This window comes from Arachis stenosperma, chromosome 5 (assembly GCF_014773155.1).
Source record: "Arachis stenosperma cultivar V10309 chromosome 5, arast.V10309.gnm1.PFL2, whole genome shotgun sequence".
NCBI lineage: Eukaryota > Viridiplantae > Streptophyta > Magnoliopsida > Fabales > Fabaceae > Arachis > Arachis stenosperma.
In genome coordinates, this window is record NC_080381.1 from 134,664,174 (window position 1) to 134,687,541 (window position 23,368).

Here is a 23,368-nt window from a genome sequence, read left to right on the forward strand (position 1 = left end):
TTGGATCAAAACACATGATGCATGCAAGAACACTATGAATGTCAAGATGAACACCAAGAACACTTTGAAGATCATGATGAACATCAAGAACATATTTTTGAAAAATTTTTGATGCAAAGAAAACATGCAAGACACCAAACTTGGAAATCTTTCATGTTTAGACACTATGAATGCAAAAATGCACATGAAAAACATCATACAACACAAAACAAGAAAATTTAAAGATTAAATAAGAAGACTTACCAAGAACAACTTGAAGATCATGAAGAACACTATGAATGCATGATTTTTCGAAAAATGCAAGAACAACATGAATATGCAATTGACACCAAACTTAAAACATGACACAAGACTTAAACAAGAATCACAAAATATTTCTGTTTTTTTTTTATTTTATGATTTTTTTGTATTTTCTTTTATTATTTTCGAAAAATATATAGGAAAAAGAAAATAAGAAATTCAAAATTTTTAAGAAGAATTCCAGGAATCTTTCAATGTTAGCCTAAAGCTCCAATCCAAGGGTTGGACATGGCTTAATAGCCAACCAGCTTTAGGATGGCATTACATGCATTGAGGTGATTAGTTGAAGTCTCATTCCAAAAGGATTTGGATATGGCTTTACAGCCAGCTAGGATTCAACATGCTTCATGAAACTCTAGAATCCATTCTTAAAAATTCTGAAGCCATAGAATGATTTATTTTTAATTAAATTTTTTTTTTCGAAAATAGGAATAATTTTTTTTGAAAATTTTTTGAAAACAAAACAAAAAGAAAATTACCTAATCTGAGCAACAAGATGAACCGTCAGTTGTCCAAACTTGAACAATCCCCGACAACGGCGCCAAAAACTTGTTGCACGAAATTGTGATCTCTAATAATGGCATTTAACTTGGTGTGCGCGTTTATAACTCAGCACTTTCTTCACAACCTCGCACAACTAACCAGCAAGTGCACTGGGTTGTCTAAGTAATAAACCTTACGTGAGTAAGGGTCGATCCCACGGAGATTGTTGGTATGAAGCAAGCTATGGTCATCTTGAAATTCTCAGTTAGGCGGATAATATATGGTTATGGAGTTTTTGAATAATAATAATAAATAAACAGAAAATAAAGATAGAAATACTTATGTAAATCATTAATGGGAATTCCAGATAGGCGTATGAAGATGCTGTGCTCCTTCTGAATCTCTGCTTTCCTACTACCTTCATCCAATCCTTCTTACTCCTTTCCATGGCAAGCTGTATGTAGGGCATCACCGTTGTCAATGGCTACATCCCATCCTCTCAGTGAAAAAGGTCCAAATGCTCTGTCATAGCACGGCTAATCATCTGTCGGTTCTCGATCATGCCGGAATAGAATCCATTGATTCTTTTGTGTTTGTTATCACGCCTAACAATCACGAGTTTGAAGCTCGTCACAGTCATTCAATCCCTAAATCCTACTCGAAATACCACAGACAAGGTTGATACTTTCCGGATTCTCATGAATGCCGCCATCAATTCTAGCTTATACCACGAAGATTCTGATTAAGGAATCTAAGAGATATGCGCCCAGCCTAAGGTAGAACAGAAGTGGTTGTCAGTCATGCATTCATAGGTGAGAATGATGATGAGTGTCACGGATCATCACATTCGTCATGGTGAAGTGCAACGAATATCTTATAACAGGAATAAACTGAATTGAATAGAAAATAGTAGTAATTGCATTAAAACTCGAGGTACAGCAGAGCTCCACACCCTTAATCTACGGTGTGTAGAAACTCCACCGTTGAAAATACATAAGTGATGGTGGTCCAGGCATGGCCGAATGGCCAGCCCCCAAAACGTGATCACCGGATCAAAAATACAATCCAGGATGTCGAATACAATAATAAAATGTCCTATTTATACTAGACTAGCTACTAGGGTTTACAGAAGTAAGTAATTGATATAGAAATCCACTTCCGGAGCCCACTTGGTGTGTGCTTGGGTTGAGCTTGAGCTTTACACATGCAGAGGCTTCTTTTAGAGTTGAACGCCAAGTTGTAACGTGTTTTTGGCGTTCAACTCTGGTTCGTGACGTGTTTCTGGCGTTTGACTCCAGAATGCAGCATGGAACTGGCGTTGAGCGCCAGTTTACGTCATCTAATCACGAATAAATTATGGACTATTATATATTTCTGGAAAGCTCTGGATGTCTACGTTCCAACGCCATTGAGAGTGCGTCATTTGGAGTTTTGTAGCTCCAGAAAGTCCATTTAGAGTGCAGGGAGGTCAGAATCCAACAGCATCGGCAGTCCTTTGTCAGCCTTTTATCAGAGTTTTGCTCAGGTCCCTCAATTTCAGCCAGAAAATACCTGAAATCACAGAAAAACACACAAACTCATAGTAAAGTCCAGAAATGTGAATTTAACATAAAAACTAATGAAAATATCCCTAAAAGTAGCTAGATCCTACTAAAAACTACCTAAAAATAATGCCAAAAAGCGTATAAATTATCCGCTCATCAGTATTCTATTCATCTCTGCCCAGTTTTCGAAATTCCCTACTGTTACACGTTTTTGGGTAGTTAGTATTGAAATCTTGTGATTTTGGGTGTTTAGGGATACTCCAACATGGATTCTAAGCGGGTTCTATCCTTACTTCATATGGACTGAGATAAGAAGTACTCAAACCCTTGTGGTTTATCATTTTTATGAGTCCTAGGTTGATGTATGTATGTGAAATTGGTTATGTTAGTGTATTTGGTGATTTTGATGCACAATTGGGAGGTTGGTGTTGCTTGTTGAGCTTTGGTGAGGCTTGGAGCTAAGGGTTGGTGGAGACTTCCATAGAAGAGGCTCAATTGGTTTGGCTATAAGAGGTACGGTTTAAGTTTTATTTAAGTACCGTGTGGTGTGATGAGAATTCCTAGGCTAGATACCCATAGGATTAAATTTGAATTGTGTAAATGGTTGGTGCTAATATGCATAGTTGGTATGTAATGTGAATTAATGATTGGGTTGAGAATTGTGTGGCCTTGTATGCTTGGTGTATTGAGAATTTGATGTATTGGGTAATGAGTATTGATTTGTGGTTTATGCATTTAAATTGTGAAATTGGGCCGGAGGCCGTGAATTTTGGGCCAGAGGCCGTGAATTTTGGGCCAGAGGCCGGAAAGAGATAAGAAAGGTAAGTTGATGTGTGCATTGTATGATGACATAAGTGATTGGATAAATTTCAGATAATAAATATATGAATGATTGGGTTCGTGATGAGCGGATAATTTATACGCTTTTTGGCATTGTTTTTAGTATGTTTTTAGTATGTTTTAGTTAAGTTTTATTATATTTTTGTTAGTTTTTATTTAAAATTTACTTTTCTGGAATTTACTATGAGTTTGTGTATTTTTCTGTGATTTCAGGTATTTTTTGGCTGAAATTGAGGGACCTGAGCAAAAATCTGATTCAGAGGCTGAAAAGGACTGCAGATGCTGTTGGATTTTGACCTCCCTGCACTTGAAGTGGATTTTCTGGAGCAACAAAAGCCCAATTGGCGCGCTCTCAATTGCGTTGGAAAGTAGACATCCTGGGCTTTCTAGCAATGGATAATAGTTCATACTTTGCCCGAGATTTGATGGCCCAAACCGGCATTCCAAATCAGCTCAAAACTGCCCGGCGTTAAACGCCGGAACTGGCACAAGAATGGGAGTTAAACGCCCAAACTGGCACAAAAGCTGGTGTTTAACTCCAAGAAAAGTCTCTACACATAGAAGCTTCAATGCTCAGCCCAAGTACACACCAAGTGGGCCCGGAAGTGGATTTTTATGTCATTTACTCATCTTTGTAAACCCTAAGCTACTAGTTCTCTACAAATAGGACCTTTTGCTATTGTATTTTCATCTTTTGATCACTTTGGATCTTAGGATCATCTTTGGACGTCTAGTTCTTAGATTATGAGAGGCTGGCCATTCGGCCATGCCTAGACCTTGTTCTTATGTATTTTCAACGGTGGAGTTTTTACACACTATAGATTAAGGTGTGGAGCTCTGCTGTACCTCGAGTATCAATGCAATTACTATTGTTCTTCTATTCAATTCAGCTTATTCTTGTTCTAAGATATCACTTGTTCCTCAACTTGATGAATGTGATGATCCGTGACACTCATCATCATTCTCACCTATGAACGTGTGCCTGACAACCACCTCCATTCTACCTTAGATTGAGTGGATATCTCTTGGATCCCTTAATCGAAATCTTCGTGTATAAGCTAGAATTGATGTCGGCATTCAAGAGAATCCGGAAGGTCTAAACCTTGTCTATGGTATTCTAAGTAGGATTCAAGGATTGAATGACTGTGACGAGCTTCAAACTCGCGATTGTGGGGCGTTAGTGACAGACGCAAAAGAATCACTGGATTCTATTTCGACATGATCGAGAACCGACAGCTGAATAGCCGTGCTGTGACAAAGTGCGTTGAACATTTTCACTGAGAGGATGGAACTGTAGCCATTGACAACGGTGATGCCCAACATACAGCTTGCCATGGAAAGGAGTAAGAAGGATTGGATGAAGACAGTAGGAAATCAGAGAGACGGAAGGGACAAAGCATCTCCATACGCTTATCTGAAATTCTCACCAATGAATTACATAAGTATCTCTATCCTTATTTTATGTTTTATTCATTAATTCTCCATAACCATTTGAATCCGCATGACTGAGATTTACAAGATGACCATAGCTTACTTCATACCAACAATCTCCGTGGGATCGACCCTTACTCGCGTAAGGTTTATTACTTGGACGACCCAGTACACTTGCTGGTTAGTTGTGCGAAGTTGTGATAAAGAGTTGAGATTGCAATTGAGCGTACCATGTTGATGGCGCCATTGATGGTCACAATTTCGCCAACCAAGTTTTTGGCGCCGTTGCCGGGGATTGTTTGAGTTTGGACAATTGACGGTTCATCTTGTTGCTTAGCTTAGGTATTTTTCTTCAGAATTTTTAAGAATGAATTCTAGTGTTTCAAGGTGATGTTTTCATCATCACCAAAGCTGATTGATTCTCATCAATTTAGCTCTTGAATGCAATGTCCTGCTGAAGCTTGGCTAGCCATGTCTAATTTCTTTAGACTAAAGCTTTAGACTAACATTGCATGATTCCTGGAATTCTTATTAAAAATTTTGAATCTCTTTATTTTCTTTCTCCATATAATTTTCGAAAAATCCAAAAAAATTACAAAATCATAAAAACCAAAAATATTTCTTGTTTGAGTCTAGTGTCTCATTTTAAGTTTGGTGTCAATAGCATGTTTCTGTTCTTCTTACATTTTTTGAATTCATGCATGTGTCTTAATTGATCTTCAAGTTGTTCTTGATGATTTCCTTGTTCTGATCTTTAAATTCTCTTGTCTTGAGTGTTTTGTTGTTTCTCACATGCATTTTCAATTTGTTAGTGTCAATAGTATACAAACTTCTAAGTTTGGTGTCTTGCATTCATTGTTATTTGATTTTAGTTGCATTTTGATTATTCCTCATCATTAAAAAAATTCAAAAAAATTTTTAATTTGTGTCTTTTCAAGTTAATAATACAGAGAATTGAAGATTCAGAACATACAGCAGAGGAATTACACAGAAAAAGCTGGGCGTTCAAAACGCCCAGTGAGGAAGGAAAACAGGCGTTTAAACGCCAGTCAGGGTGCCTGGCTGGGCGTTTAACGCCCAAAAGGGGTGAGTTTTGGGCGTTAAACGCCAGAATGTATACCATTCTGGGCGTTTAACGCCAGAATGGCACAAGAGGAAAGATTTTGTTTTTAATTCAAAATTTTTTCAAGTTTTCAAAATTTTTCAAAATCAAATATTTTTCAAATCATATCTTTTCAATCATATATTTTCAAAATCAATTTCTTTCCATTTTCAAAAATACTTGCTAACAATTAATGATTTGATTCAACATTTCAAGTATGTTGCCTTTTCTGTTGAGAAAGGTTTAATGTCTGAATCATATCTTTTAAATTGTTAGCCAAGTCATTAATTTTCAAAATCAAATCCTTTTAAATTGTTTTTCAATCATATCTTTTCAATCAAATCTTTTTAAAACCATAACTTTTCAATCATATCTTCTTAATCACATCTTTTTTCAAAATGGTTTTCAATCATATCTTTTTGATTTCTAATTTCAAAATCTTTTTCAAATTTCACTTAATTTCTTTCCCAATCTTAGTTTTCGAAAATCAATTACCATTTTTCAAAATTTCTATTAATTAATTCACTTTAATTTTCGAAAATTTCTTCCCCTCTTCTCACATCCTTCTATTTATGGACTAACACTCCTCCTCAATGCACAATTCGAACTCTATCTTTCTTGATAAGTTCAAATTCTTCTACCTCTTCCTTCTATTTTTCTTTTCCTCTGACACCTCAAGGGATCTCTATACTGTGACATAGAGGATTCCATATTTTCTTGTTCTCTTCTCTTTCATATGAGAAGGAACAAAGACAAAAGCATTCTTGTTGAGGCTGACCCTGAACCTGAAAGGACCTTGAAGTGAAAGCTAAGAGAAGCTAAAGCACAACTCTCTGTAGAGGACCTAACAGAAATCTTCAAACAAGAAGAAGACATGGCAGCCGAAAACAACAACAATGCCAACAATGCAAGGAAGGTGCTTGGTGACTTTACTGTACCTACTCCGACTTCTTTGGGAGAAGCATCTCTATCCCTGCCATTGGAGCAAACAACTTTGAGCTTAAGCCTCAATTAGTTTCTCTAATGCAACAGAATTGCAAGTTCCATGGACTTCTATTGGAAGATCCTCATCAGTTTTTAGCTGAATTCTTACAAATCTGTGACACTGTCAAGACTAATGGGGTTGACCCTGAGGTCTACAGGCTTATGCTATTCCCTTTTGCTGTAAGAGACAGAGCTAGGATATGGTTGGACTCACAACCTAAAGAAAGCCTGAACTCTTGGGAAAAGCTAGTCAATGCCTTCTTGGCAAAGTTCTTTCCACCTCAAAAATTCAGTAAGCTTAGAGTGGAAGTCCAAACCTTCAGACAGAAGGAAGGTGAATCCTTCTATGAAGCTTGGGAAAGATACAAACAATTGATCAGAAAGTGTCCCTCTGACATGCTTTCTGAATGGAGCATCATAGGTATCTTCTATGATGGTCTGTCTGAACTGTCCAAGATGTCATTGGACAGCTCTGCTGGAGGATCTCTTAACCTGAAGAAGACGCCTGCAGAAGCTGAAGAACTCATTGAAATGGTTGCAAATAACCAATTCATGTACATTTCTGAAAGGAATCCTGTGAACAATGGGACGAATCAGAAGAAAAGAGTTCTTGAGATTGATACTCTGAATGCCATATTGGCTCAGAACAAAATATTGACTCAGCAAGTCAATATGATTTCTCAAAGTCTGTCTGGAATGCAAGCTGCACCAGGCAGTACTAAGGACGCTTCATCTGAAGAAGAAGCTTATGATCTTGAGAACTCATCAATGGAAGAGGTGAATTACATGGGAGAACCCTATGGAAACACCTATAATCCTTCATGGAGAAATCATCCAAATCTCTCATGGAAGGATCAACAGAGACCTCAACAAGGTTTCAACAACAATAACGGTGGAAGAAACAGGTCTAGCAATGGCAAGCCTTTTCCATCATCTTCTCAGTAACAGATAGAGAATTCTAAGCAGAGCCACTCTGACTTAGCAACCATGGTCTCTGATCTAATCAAAACAACTCAAAGTTTCATGACTGAAACAAGGTCCTCCATTAGAAACTTGGTGGCACAAGTGGGTCAGCTGAGTAAGAAAGTTACTGAACTCCCTCCTAGTTCTCTTCCAAGCAATACAGAAGAGAATCCAAAAGGAGAGTATAAGGCCATCAACATGGCCAAATTTGGAGAGGAGAAAGAGGCAGTGAGCGCCACTGAGGAAGACCTCAATGGACGTCCACTGGCCTCCAATGAGTTCCCTAATGAGGAACCATGGGAATCTGAGGCTAACAATGAGACCATAGAGATTCCACTAGATTTACTTCTGCCATTCATGATCTCTGATGAGTATTCTTCCTCTGAAGAGGATGAAGATGTTACTGAAGAGCAAGTTACTAAATGACAAGTTATTTGGTAATAAGACTTGGGAGGATGAACCCCCTTTGCTCACCAAAGAACTAGATGACTTGATTAGGCAGAGATTACCTCAAAAGAGACAGGACCCTAGGAAGTTCTCAATACCTTGTGCCATAGGCACCATGACCTTTGAGAAGGCCCTGTGTGACCTAGGATCAAGCACAAACCTCATGCCTCTCTCTGTAATGGAGAAGATAGGGATCTTTGAGGTGCAAGCTGCAAGAATCTCACTAGAGATGGCAGACAACTCAAGAAAACAAGCTTATGGACTTGTAGAGGAAGTTCTGGTAAAGGTTGAAGATCATTACATCCCTGCTGATTTCATAGTCCTAGAGACTGGGAAGTGCATGGATGAATCCATCATCCTTGGCAGACCCTTCCTAGCCACAGCAAAGGCTGTGATTAATGTTGACAGAGGAGAATTGTTCATTCAAGTGAATGAAGAATCCTTTGTGTTTAAGGCTCAAGGATATCCCTCTGTTACCATGGAGAGGAAGCATGAAGAGCTTCTCTCAAAACAGAGTCAAACAGAGCCCCCACAGTCAAACTCTAAGTTTGGTGTTGGGAGGCCACAACCAAATTCTAAGTTTGGTGTTGAACCCCCACATTCAAACTCTAAGATTGGTGTTGGGAGGTTCCAACATTGCTCTGAACATCTGTGAGGCTCCATGAGGGCCCACTGTCAAGCTACTGACATTGAAGAAGCGCTTGTGGGAGGCAACCCAATGTTATATTTATCTATTTTCCTTTGTTATTTTATGTTTTCTGTAGGTTGATGATCATGGGAAGTCACAAAATCAATTGAAAAAGCAAAAACAGAATGAAAAACAGAAAGAAAAATAGCACACCCTGGAGGAAAAGATTGCTGGCATTTAAACGCCAGTAAGGGCAGCAAATGGGCGTTAACGCCATGTTTGGCACCATTCTGGGCGTTTAACGCCAGAAAGGGGCACCAGACTGGCGTTAATCGCCGGGAAGGGGCAAGAAGTTGGCGTTAAACGCCAGAATTGGGCACCAGCCCGGCGTTTAACGCCAGAATTGCCAAAAGGAGCATTTTTGCTCGCCACTTGGTGCAGTGATGAATTTTCCTTGACACCTCAGGATCTATGGATCCCACAGGATCCCCACCTACCCCACCACTCTCTCTCTTCTTCACCCATTCACCAATCACCTCAAACACCTCTTCCCCAAAAACCCCTCACCTATTAAATCCCACTATTCTCTTCACCACTCACATCCATCCTTCATACACCCCCTCTCCACTCCTATATAAACCCATCTTCACTCCTTCAGTTTCACACAACCTACACACTACATCTCCCCCTTGGCCGAAAAACAAAGCCACCTCCATCTCCTCTATTTCTTCTTCTTCTACTCTCTTCTTTCTTCTTTTGCTCGAGGACGAGCAAACCTTCTAAGTTTGGTGTGGTAAAAGTATTGCTTTTTATTTTTCCATAACCATTTATGGCATCTAAGGCCGGAGAAACCTCTAGAAAGAGGAAAGGGAAGGCAAAAGCTTCCACCTCCGAGTCATGGGAGATGGAGAGATTCATCTCAAGGGTGCATCAAGACCACTTCTATGAAGTTGTGGCCATGAAGAAGGTGATCCCCGAGGTCCCTTTCAAACTCAAAAAGAGTGAATATCCGGAGATCCGACATGAGATCCGAAGAAGAGGTTGGGAAGTTCTTACCAACCCCATTCAACAAGTCGGAATCTTAATGGTTTAAGAGTTCTATGCCAATGCATGGATCACCAAGAACCATGATCAAAGTGTGAACCCGGACCCAAAGAATTGGCTTACAATGGTTCGGGGGAAATGCTTAGATTTTAGTCCGGAAAACGTAAGGTTGGCATTCAACTTGCCCATGATGCAAGGAGATGAACACCCTTACACTAGAAGGGTCAACTTTGATCAAAGGTTGGACCAAGTCCTCATAGACATTTGTGAAGAGGGCGCTCAATGGAAGAGAGATTCAAGAGGGAAGCCGGTTCAACTGAGAAGGCATGACCTCAAGCCCGTGGCTAGGGGATGGTTGGAGTTTATCCAATGCTCAATCATTCCCACTAGCAACCGGTCCGAAGTTACTATAGACCAGGCTATCATGATTCATAGCATCATGATTGGAGAGGAAGTAGAAGTTCATGAGGTTATAGCCCAGGAACTTTATAAGGTGGCGGACAAGTCCTCTACCTTGGCAAGGTTAGCCTTTCCTCATCTCATTTGTCACCTCTGTTATTCAGTTGGAATTGACATAGAGGGAGACATCCTCATTGATGAGGACAAGCCCATCACTAAGAAAAGGATGGAGCAAACAAGAGATCCCACTCATCATGAAATCTCTGAGATGCCTCAAGGTATGCACTTTCCTCCACAAAACTATTGGGTGCAAATCAACACCTCCCTAGGAGAATTAAGTTCCAACATGGGACAACTGAGGGTGGAGCACCAAGAACATTCCATCTTTCTCCATGAAATTAGAGAAAATCAAAGAATCATGAGAGAGGAGCAAAAAAGGCAAGGAAGAGTCATTGAGGAGCTCAAGCACTCCATAAGATCTTCAAGAGGAAGAACAAGCCGCCATCACTAAGGTGGACCCGTTCTTTAATCTTCTTGTTCCTTATTTTTCTATTTTTCAAATTTTTTTAGCTTATGTTTATCTATGTTTGTGTCTTATGATCATTAGTGTCTTAGTGTCTATGCCTTAAAGTTATGAATGTCCTATGAATCCATCACCTTTCTTAAATGAAAAATGTTTTTAATTGAAAAATAAAAGAATTGCATAAATTTCAAATTTTATAACAGATTAATTATTTTGATGTGGTGGCAATACTTTTGATTTCTGAATGTATGCTTGAACAGTGCATATGTCTTTTGAATTTGTGGTTCATGAATGTTGGCTCTTAAAAGAATGATGAAAAAGGAGACATGTTACTGAGGATCTGAAAAATCATAAAAATGATTCTTGAAGTAAGAAAAAGCAGTGAATACAAAAAAAAAAAACGAAAAAAGGGAAGAAGAAAAAAGAAAAGAAAAAAAATAATAAAGTCGTGATTCAAGGCAAAAAGAGTGTGCTTAAGAACCCTGGACACCTCTAATTGGGGACTCTGGCAAAGTTGAGTCACAATCTGAAAAGGTTCACCCAGTTATGTGTCTGTGGCATGTATGTATCCGGTGGTAATACTGGAAGACAGAGTGCTTTGGGCCACGGCCAAGACTCATAAAGTAGCTGTGTTCAAGAATCATTATACTTAACTAGGAGAATCAATAACACTATCTGGATTCTGAGTTCCTATAGAAGCCAATCATTCTGAATTTCAAAGGATAAAGTGAGATGCCAAAACTGTTCAGAGGCAAAAAGCTAAAAGCCCCGCTCATCTAATTAATACTGATCCTCATGGATGTCTTTGGAATTCATTGCATATTTTCTTCTTTTTATCTCATTTGATTTTCAGTTGCTTGGAGACAAGCAACAATTTAAGTTTGGTGTTGTGATGAGCGGATAATTTATACGCTTTTTGGCATTGTTTTTAGTATGTTTTTAGTATGTTTTAGTTAGTTTTTATTATATTTTAGTTAGTTTTTATTTAAAATTCACTTTTCTGGACTTTACTATGAGTTTGTGTATTTTTTTGTGATTTCAGGTATTTTCTGGCTGAAATTGAGGGACCTGAGCAAAAATCTGATTCAGAGGCTGAAAAGGACTGCAGATGCTGTTGGATTCTGACCTCCTTGCACTTGAAGTGGATTTTCTGGAGCTACAGAAGCCCAATTGGCGCGCTCTCAACTGCGTTGGAAAGTAGACATCCTGGGCTTTCCAGAAATGTATAATAGTCCATACTTTGCCCGAGATTTGATGGCCCAAACCGTCGTTCCAAATCAGCTCAAAACTGCCCGGCGTTAAACGCCGGAACGGGCACAAGAATGGGAGTTAAACGCCCAAACTGGCACAAAAGCTGGCGTTTAACTCCAAGAAAAGTCTCTACACATAGAAGCTTCAATGCTCAGCCCAAGCACACACCAAGTGGGCCCGAAAGTGGATTTTTATGTCATTTACTCATCTTTGTAAACCCTAAGCTACTAGTTCTCTACAAATAGGACCTTTTGCTATTGTATTTTCATCTTTTGATCACTTTGGATCTTAGGATCATCTTTGGACGTCTAGTTCTTAGATTATGGGAGGCTGGCCATTCGGTCATGCCTAGACCTTGTTCTTATGTATTTTCAACGGTGGAGTTTCTACACACCATAGATTAAGTTGTGGAGCTCTGCTGTACCTCGAGTATCAATGCAATTACTATTATTCTTCTATCAATTCAGCTTATTCTTGTTCTAAGATATCACTTGTTCCTCAACTTGATGAATGTGATGATCCGTGACACTCATAATCATTCTCACCTATGAACGTGTGCCTGACAACCACCTCCGTTCTACCTTAGATTGAGTGGATATCTCTTGGATCCCTTAATCGGAATCTTCGTGGTATAAGTTAGAATTGATGGCGGCATTCAAGAGAATCCAGAAGGTCTAAACCTTGTCTGTGGTATTCTGAGTAGGATTCAAGGATTGAATGACTGTGACGAGCTTCAAACTCGCGATTGTGGGGCGTTAGTGACAGACGCAAAAGAATCACTGGATTCTATTCCGACATGATCGAGAACCGACAGCTGAATAGCCGTGCTGTGATAGAGCGCGTTGAACATTTTGACTGAGAGGACGGCACTGTAGCCATTGACAACGGTGATGCCCAACATACAGCTTGCCATGGAAAGGAGTAAAAAAGATTGGATAAAGACAGTAGGAAAGTAGAGAGACGGAAGGGACAAAGCATCTCCATACGCTTATCTGAAATTCTCACCAATGAATTACATAAGTATCTCTATCCTTATTTTATGTTTTATTCATTAATCCTCCATAACCATTTGAATCCGCCTAACTGAGATTTACAAGATGACCATAGCTTGCTTCATACCAACAATCTCCGTGGGATCGACCCTTACTCGCGTAAGGTTTATTACTTGGATGACCCAGTACACTTGCTGGTTAGTTGTGTGAAGTTGTGATAAAGAGTTGAGATTGCAATTGAGCGTACCATGTTGATGGCGCCATTGATGATCACAATTTCGCCAACCAGTTGGTTATTGAATAATAAGGTTTAAGGAGTTGAAGTGTGGAATTTGGTAATTTTGGATGAAATTATGTAGATGAGGTATGTTTGGTTTTGGTTGAGATATATTATGTGGTTATATATGTGATTATGATTATTGATGCCTTGATGGTATGATGATGCATGAGAGATATGTATGTTGTGATATATGCTTGAGGAATGATTAAGGTTGATTTGTGGGTGAAACCATGTGATAGTGAATGTGATATTGATTTTGTATAATGATGGTTGATTAAAAATAGTATTGTTGGAAACTGGGATGAGGAAGGATGTATCACATGTTAATGTGTTTGTAATTTAGCCATTTATTTGAAATGGGTAAAAATTGTTATATGGCGGTTTTGTGAATTGTGGTAAGGTGTTAATGTATGAGTTGAGGAGGCTTGATGTTGATTTTGGTATATTTTGATTGATTTCAAAAAGGGTTGAAATTGGCATGCTTTGGTTGATTTTGAAAAGGGTTGAAAATGACTTGTTTTGAAAATGGCACTTTGTGGTTTTGTATGAAAATATGGTTTTTGGGCATACTTTGACGGAATATAACTTGGACTCTGGATCCCTGTTTTGTTCCAAACTCGTTTAGAAATAAAATTGGATCTGGGGTGTCCATGCCGTTCGAAGAACGGGCGAAAAATGATTTAAAACGAGGAAGTTATGTCCGTTGAAAGATTGGGGGTTTAATCTGTGAATTATGCAGCTTTTAACTTAGAAAATTTTTTAGCAAAATGCCCCCACACGTAAGCGTGCTTGACGCGAACGCATCGCTTTTCAAGAAGGCACCATCCACGCGTGTGTGTCAATGTGCTACACCCAATGCCGAGCCATTTTTCCCGAGAGTTGTGCCGGAGTTGTGCCAGTTTTGTGCTTGGGGCACAAACACACCCACGCATACGCATAGCTGACGTGTGCGCGTCCATTTGCTGTTTTTCCACCCACGCGTACGCGTGGGCGACGCATACGCGTCGATGAACATTGTGGCCATCCACGCGTGCGCGTGGAGGACGCGTACGCGTGACCCTGATTTCATGCCAAAGTTGATTTTTGTGTTTTAAAAGCCAAATCTCATACTTCTAAGCCTCCAATCTCACCCCTTATGTATTAAATCATTATGATATGCCTAGCAATGAGAAAGGAGCTAGGGGATGTGGTAACTTGCGAATGAAGCAAGGGGAAAAGTTATGATCAATGATGATCAAAGATGATTATATGAGATATGGAGGATGACGGTGGAAGTACCATGTATGCCATGAGCCGAAGGGCTATATTTATTGATAAATGGCTGGTTCTTGATTGAACCATGAGCCGGATGGCTGAGTTATTGCCGGGTACGGCGAAGCCATGTTAATAAATTGGCTAGTTCTGGATTGAACTGTGAGCCGAATGACTGAGTTATTGCCGGGTTACGGCAAAGCCATTATTGATTATGGCTAAGTATAAATGCATATATGATTAATAAACAAATATGATAAATGAATAATGATGGAAAATGTTGAATGTGAGTATGCTTGTGTTTTCTCTCTGGTTGTAAGGGTGACAGGGTATCGATACCCTCTAATGGCGACAGGGCGCATATACCCTCTAATAGCGACAGGGCACATATTCCCTCTAATGATATTAATGCGCAACAGAGAGACTGTGCCCGGGTTAGCTACCGGACACGTTGGGTTGGCTTGATAACTGACAGATGATATCATCAGCCATAGGGCAGGCATTCATCATTTGCATATGTTTGAATTGTTTGGGTTTATCTATTTGTTTTGGATTTCTACATCATATATGCTATATTACCTGATTATGTGTTACTTGTTCTACTTGTACCTTATTTGTGTATTACTTGTATGTATTGCTTGTGTTTGTACAACTGAGAGGCCCCTCATGCTGGTGTCGGTGGATGTTGAGGGCTGTTCTTGATGAGATGAATTGATGATGCGATTGCATGATGATGATGATCATTGAATGAGATAATTTGAGCTCCCTGGGTAGACGCAGTGATGTGGTTTCACTAGCTCCAGGTGAGGGTATGGTGTATTGATATAGAATTGCTGAGGTAGAACAACTGGTGATGGTTTTGCTTATGATTCTGAGTCTGATTCGTGGAAGAGTCAGCGAGTTGGGAAACATGTGAAACATGAATTAGATTTAGAACTCCCTTATGACAGTTAACTATTCATGGATTAGCGAGAACCTAGGATGGATAATTGGTGAAGAAGTTTAGGATCCTTAGTGAGTTTTTATTGCAGTGCATTGTATTTATTTGGCACTTTTACCGTACTAGGAACCCATGGGCCCGGGGTTCTCATTCCGTATATATCTCTTATTTTTCAGATACAGGTCCAGGTGCTCAGAAGTGAGTTGTGGGTCGTCTGAGAGACGGCGAAGATCTTTATTTTCTCTACTTTGTGTTTTGCTTAGAATCTCTCCACCTTTGTTTCGAAAAGATTATATTATGTATTGAACTCTTTTGAACTCGCCTATAGAGGCTCTCATGTTTCCTTTGGGAGAGATTAGGATATACTGTTGTCAACTACTTTCATATTGTACCATAGCCGGCCTAAACTTCGCGGGTCGCGACTAGTGGCTATTTACTTATGTTATATATATATCTATCTGTTATCTATCTCTTAATCTCCTTTATGCCTTGTCCGTATATCGCTTTTGGCTTCACGATTTATCTTTTTTTTGTCGAAACGTGAGTGATACATCTTCGCGATTTTATTTCTACTCTTTTCAGACTTCTCGATTAATACTCCTTTCGAAATTACCTATATTTATATATTAAAAATCCACCTGAGAGTCGTACCACCGTAGTATCATTGATTTATGACTCGAGCATAAGGATTTGAATATTAGGGTGTTACAGAGGACATGAGACTAAAATTTCTAGAAACGATAATTGAAACTTTAATTACATTTTGTTCCTAAAATACCCTTATCCCACCTTTCACTTTCTTCTTTTCTCACTCCCTCTCCCTTCTCTCAACACACCCTCACTTATCATCATCATTGCCAACCTCCGTGCTGTGTTGCCACCTTTCTTTCATCAACGACCACCTCGCCACCGAGAACCAGTACTAGAATCAGAACCAGCGATACTCAGAACCAGCACCAAAACTAGAACCAACGATGCACAGAACCAGTGCGGTGCAGCTTAGCCAAGATTGGGATTGAACCGGATGGGGAGCCTGATAGAAAGAGCGCAGTTGTTCATTGTCTTTGATAGAGAAACGATGCACGGGAACAGAGGCACGGTGACCAGAGAAAGCATAGAAAGCAACTGAATCAGGAACTTGAGTATCTTCGTCCATCTGCAGCAACATTGTCGATGTGATGGAGGTGCTTCTTAAGAGGAGTTCTATTTTTTTATTGAGTAGTTGTTTTCAAAGAGCTTTATAGACCAAGTTGAAATTCTATCCCTCATGCTTTTTACGTTTGCTAGAAAATCTTCAAAATAGAACATATAATGAGTTGCGTTTTCTCAATTTAGGTTCAATTTTTAAAAAATTATCTTAGTCTTAAGATGAAATTTAAAAGATTGGTACCGAGTTTAAAATTTCTTCTTTTAAATTTTCTATACTATAAAATATTTTTTTAACATATTGTGATTTTTTTTTCCAAAAATTACCACTCTTCAAGTGCGTCAATACGATGCCAGCAATAGAAATAAAATTTCAAGTTAGTTTGTCGATGTGGCTATTCTATAACTTGATGCATTATTATCATTATTATTATATTATCTTACAACAGGTGATATACTAGCGACATAAATGCTAACATGACACGTTGTAGTGTCAGTATGCATATCTTTTTCTTCTCAAAATATTTTAAAAAACATCCTTTTGTAATATATGAACATTAATATTTAATGACTAAAATTTTATTAATTATCCATCATTCTAATAACTCTAATTCATATCTTTCTTATATTATGTAATAGAAATAATAGACATTTATTTTATTAGTTTGAGTCAGACTTTTGACATTTGATAATTTACAGAAATAATAAACATTCATTAACTTTCCATGCATTAGGTTTTAGCAGGAATAGACATTTAATTTTAATAATTTATAGAAATAATAAACATTCATTAAATTTCCATTAATCAGGTTTTAGATATTTAATGTTAATACAAATAATAGATATCTAATAAAATTATCGTGAATAATGTTTTAACAAAGTATCTTGGAGCCTAATTCCAATTATTAATCTTCATATGACTAAATGTTATATATAATGTTTTCTTTATCGTTCATGAATATAGGTTTTAGAATCACGACGGTTTGTTTAATAAAGTCTTAAAGTGGTCTCTGAAATTACATTTGAATCTTAAAGAAGTTTCTGAAATTAATAGTTACTCGTTTTCATCCCTAAAATTGCACTCCAAGACGCATAGTTGTCCTTCAAACATTTTATATCAACTAAGCGCCATCAAAAAGCTGATGTAGACTTCATGTTGACACGTTGGGAAATCCTAAACACAGTATTTGATTTGGCACCTAATGTATGCCAAACAACATCGTTTCATTGGCAGAAATATATTAATCATTCTCTCAACATTAATTCAATGTTTTCTCTTCCTTCCAAAACATAAACACAAATGTTTTCTTTTCCTCGTTACTCTTCAATAGTGTTTCTCTGAGTGACATTGCTGTAGTGACTCCCTTTAAAATTCGACTGGTCTCCACAGTGGACTTTATCATCGTCATCGTTTGGGAGAGTGTGTTCAGAAAAAGATTTCTGTAACAGAGGTAACCAAAAAGGATTTCTCTAGTCATAAAGATGCTCTATTTTTTGTTAATCTTGTTAATTTATTTTTTTAGTAGTTAAATAGGATTATTTATGGTTTATTATATGGGTATGCATGTTATTGTTCTGCGCTCTGTGCTAGGCCCTCCACCGTCGTTTCAGTGACTCATAAGGCTTCCGCTTAGTTCTTGAGAATGGTCATCGGAATGATTATTTTTTCTTAGTGGGTAGGGTAAAATTGTTTCTTTGATTAAGGGTTGATTTTGATTCTTGTTTCAACATTTTTAAAGTTTGATTTTGATGTGTTAGTGATAATGTGATTTAGGGTTGAACGCATTTATTGTTGACTATAGTGATTTATGTTTTACTTGTTGTTATAATAATATTGTTGAAGATACTGAACCTGATCATATATTTTTTTTCATTTGTAGATGGGTGATTCTCTCATTACCATCATATATCACTATGGAGGATCATTTATCACAGAGCAAGATGGAAGTATTTTTTTCACCCTACCAGCTAGCACTCCATCAGCAAGCATCCCACCTGCAACCACCTCCCCAGCCAGCACCAATCTAGCAAGAACTAATCCCCCTAACCCCATGCAAGGTGCAACATAGGCGACTGTATCAAGGCTTGCAAACTTCATGAGATTTGTGCCTACTCCTGGATTCAAGCCACTCAGAACCAAAAAATGATGACTTAGATTATTATGTATAGGGAATAATTGGTGCATTTGTCTCTCTACTTTGTTTGGACTATTTGCTTTGAATACTTCTTAATTAGGATCCTATAGTTGTAGCTTTATAAGGCCTTTATTTTGGCAACTTTGACATATTTGGTGAATGGATTAGTATTTAACATTGTATTAGCAACTTTGTTTTGGCAACTTTATAAGGGTTTTATTTTGGCATTTTTTGCTGTGTCTTTTATATTATGAAGATGAATTATAACTTTATTAATATTTGATATTTTCTTTTAGAGTAAGTGATGAGCGGATAATTTATACGCTTTTTGGCATTGTTTTTAGTATGTTTTTAGTATGATTTAGTTAGTTTTTAGTATATTTTTATTAGTTTTTAGTTAAAATTCACTTTTCTGGACTTTACTATGAGTTTGTGTATTTTTCTGTAATTTCAGGTATTTTCTGGCTGAAATTGAGGGATCTGAGCAAAAATTTGATTTAGAGGCTGAAAAAGACTGCAGATGCTGTTGGATTCTGACCTCCCTGCACTCGAAGTGGATTTTCTGGAGCTACAGAAGCCCAATTGGTGCGCTCTCAATGGCGTTGGAAAGTAGACATCCTGGGCTTTCCAGCAATGTATAATAGTCCATACTTTGCCCGAGATTTGATGGCCCAAACCGGCGTTGCAAATCAGCTTCAGAATTTCCAGCGTTTAACGCTGGAACTGGCATAGAAATTGGAGTTAAACGCCCAAACTGGCATAAAAGCTGGCGTTTAACTCTAGAAAGAGTCTCTACACGAAAATGCTTCAATGCTCAGCCCAAGCACACACCAAGTGGGACCAGAAGTGGATTTTTCTGTCATTTACTCATTTCTGTAAACCCTAGGTTACTAGTTCACTATTAATAGGATCTTTTGACATTGTATCTGGATCTCATGACACTTTACACATTTCTCATTGTATCTTCTACAGCATGAGTCTCTAAACCCCATGTAAAACCCGGTTAATTAACGGCTAATTAGCCCATAAATGAGAATTTATTCTAGAAAGCCTAAAATGTGATTTTTATGGCTAAATGTGATAGAGGAGACTGAGACGAGAATTTTGGTACCAATTTTATAGAATTCGGACCAAGATTGGACCGAACGGGCCAAACCGGGCCAACCGGACCCAAAGTGGGCCCTTGGCCCAACATAACTTAACCAAAACCCTAGTTTTCAGCACTCTCTCTCCTCACAACACACTCAAACACGCTGAAATGGAGGCCATGGAGGGAAGAACTCTCTCTCAAGTTCTTTCTCTCACTTGATCTTCAAACCACCATAACTTTTGATCTAGAGCTCCAATTGCCGCTCCGTTTGCGGCCACGCGTTCACCGCGGAGAGCTCTACAAAACCCATATAATTAATCTTGAGGTAAGCCACAAGTTTCTGTTCGAAATTCCAGCCCTTATTTTCGAGTTTCATGGGTAAAATGTTGAGATTTTGGGTTCTTTGATGTTATAGGACCCAACTCTCTTGAAGGAGAAGGTTAATCTTGTCTCCTTGGACCTTGGGTGTGATAAGATTCTCAACCCTAGTGTAATTTTGTTGTTCTATGATGTTTGGGTTTTGAGATGTTGTGTATGGGTATGATGGTTGTGGCTTAGGTTGTGTATGTGTGGATATTGGAGCTTGATTGGTGATTTTGAAAAGCTTGAAAAGGGTTTGGTGGTGAAAAATCTGTTCTTGGAGGTTTTGAGGCCTTGAGAGCTTGTGGATAAGTGGTTTGGAAGTGCTCCGGTGGAGCTTGGGAAATTCGGCTAAGGTATGGTTTCGGTTTCCCGTATCTAATATGTAATGTGGTAGGAAATACTTAGGCTAGAGGCCCTAAGATAGGCATTGAATGGTTGATGTTGTTAAATGATTGAGATATATGATGTGGTCATATATGTGATGATGATTATTGATGCCTTAATGGTATGATGTATGAGAAGTATGCATGTTGTGATATATGCTTGATGATTGGTTATGGTTGAATTGTGGGCTGAACCATGTTGATGGTGGATATGATATTGATTATGTATAATGATGGTTAATTGAAATTGGTATTGTTGAAAATTGGCATGAGGAATAGTATATGATATGTCAATATGTTTGAGTTTGAGCCACTTGGGTGAAGTGGGGTAAAATGATGAGATAGTGATTTTGGTAAATTGTGGTAATGTGTCAATGTGTGAGTTGAGGAGGCTTGATGTTGAATTTGATACATTTGATTGATTTCAAAGAAAAGGGATGAAATTGGCATGTTTTGATTGATTTTGAAAAGAGTTGAAAATGGTTTGTTTTGAAAATGGCATATTGTGGTTTTGTATGAAAATATGGTTTTTGGGCATACTTTGACGGGACATAACTTGGACTACGGATCCCCGTTTTGTACCAAATATGTTTAGAAATGAAATTGGATCCGGGATGTCCACACCGTTCGAAGAACGGGTGAAAAACGATTTGAAATGAGGAAGTTATGTCCGTTAGAAGATTGGGGTTTAAATCTGTGAAATTCTGCAGCTTTTAACTTAGAAAATTTTTAGCAGAATGACCCCTTGCGCGTGGGCGCACCTGGCGCGTACGTGCCGATCTTCTGAGAAGTGCCATCCACGCGTACGCGTGATGTGCGCGGGCGCGCCGATTGTACTGCACCCAATGCCCAGCCATTTTCCAGAGAGTTATGCCAGAACTGTGCCAGTGTTGTGCCTGGGGCACGAGAACACCCGCGCGTACGCGTGGTTGACGCGTGCGCGTCGATTGGCAAATTTTTAATCCACGCGTTAGCGTGCATGACGCTTGCGCGTCGATGAGTTTTTGAGGCCATCCACACGTGCGCGTGGAGTGCGCGTACGCGTGGCCCTGTTTTCATCCCAAAGTTGATTTTTGAGTTTTAAAAGCCAAATCTCATACTTCTAAGCCTCCGATCTCACCATTTATGTCTTAAATCATTATGACATGCCTAGCTATTAAAAAGGGGCTAGTGAATGAGGTAACTTGCGAGTGAAGCAAGGGAAAAATGAATGATCAATGAGGATCAAGATGATTATGTGAGATGCGGAGGATGGTGGTGGAAGTGCTTGTTATGCCATGGGCCGAAAGGCTGTAATTGTTAATGAAATGGCTGGTTATGGATTTAACCGTGAGCCGGAATAGCTGTGTATGCTATGAATATTGGCTGGTTATGGATTTAACCGTGAGCCGGAATAGCTGTGTATGCTATGAATATTGGCTGGTTCTGGACTGAACCGTGAGCCGGATGGCTGATATGGATGTTGATCCATGGATGAGAATTCATGCATGTTGATGCTGAATTATTGATAATTGTGAATTGCACTTCCACTATCAGAGATACGAGTTTCCCTGGGTAGTAGCAGTGGCTAGCCACCACGTGCTCCAGGTGGAGGCTCGAGACTCTGTTGACCCTATGTCGTAAGTGTGGCCGGACACTGTGAAAGACCCGGATGAGCTCGCCCCCGAAATATTCACCAGTGAGGGTGATGGATATGGATCATGTTTATGATCAAGTTTATAACGAGTATAACTCGAGTTGGGGATGCGCGACAGAGGGACAGTCCAATGGTTAGTGACCAGGACTTGTCGGGTTGGCTCTATAACCGACAAGATGATATCATCGGCCACTAGGGACAGGCATTCATCATATGCATACTATGTGAATTGTTTGAGATTGCCTATTTGACTGCATATTACTTGCTAATTGTCTAAATGTCTTAACTGTTCCTATTTGTATATTCTTTGTCTGATATAACTGTGTTTTCTATAATATACTCCTGCTGGTGGTTGGGAGGTTTGAAGGAATTGGAAAGGGAAGTATTAGTTAGACTGAAGAATCTTTAGTCAGATGCCCTTATATGGTTTAGCTTGTTTATAAGCTTTGATATTATCTGGAGGGAGTTCTAGGATTGCCTTCGGCTTTCCTCTATTATTATGTATTATATGTGGAAGCTGCTACCATGCTGGGGACCTCTGGTTCTCACCCATGCGGATTTTGTGGTTTTCAGATGCAGGACGTACGGTTTCCCGCTGAAGCATGCTGGAAACTTCTAGATTCGCGAAGATTCCTTGTTCTTGGGGACTCTGTTTAGTTTATATGTTTTGCTTAGATACTTTTATCTCCATTAAATAATACAAACTGTGATGACTCCTCTTATGGGAGATTTTGGAGAATAGGTTTTATGTATTTGTGTCCCTTTGGGTTTCCTTTGGGGTTTTTCTTATTTTATCATATGTATATATTGCTATGCTCGGACCGGTTATCTTCGCAGCCGGATCTTGAGTCTTGATATTCCTGTTTTTGACACTCCTTTGTATATATATAATCTCGCGTTGGTTATCCTTGTTCGTTACGTTATCGATCGGAGTGATACGCTTTTGAGTTGCGATTTTTGTTTACCCCCTTTTTCTACAAAGGCTCCTAGTTATAATCAATCATTCATACTACTATACGTACTAAATTTTTATTTTAGAGGTCGTAATACCTTGCCATCTCTGAATTATGACTTAAGCATTAGACTCTGTATGATAGGGTGTTACATTATGGTATCAGAGCAGTTCATTCCTATAGAGCCTGAGGGATGGACTGACTATGCTTCTGTGCATTCTCTGTGTGTGTGTTATGTGCTATTAGTATATCTATTTGAT

General features: G+C 38.8%; 1 non-coding gene across 1 annotated transcript; it reads right to left on the bottom strand.

Annotated features, from left to right (window-relative positions):
* Positions 1-6,978: 6,978 nt before the first annotated feature.
* Positions 6,979-7,086, bottom strand: LOC130983895 (small nucleolar RNA R71). Its single transcript, XR_009087864.1, has one exon. It is a non-coding gene; the product is annotated as a small nucleolar RNA R71 (small nucleolar RNA).
* Between the last annotated feature and the right edge of the window lie 16,282 nt (positions 7,087-23,368).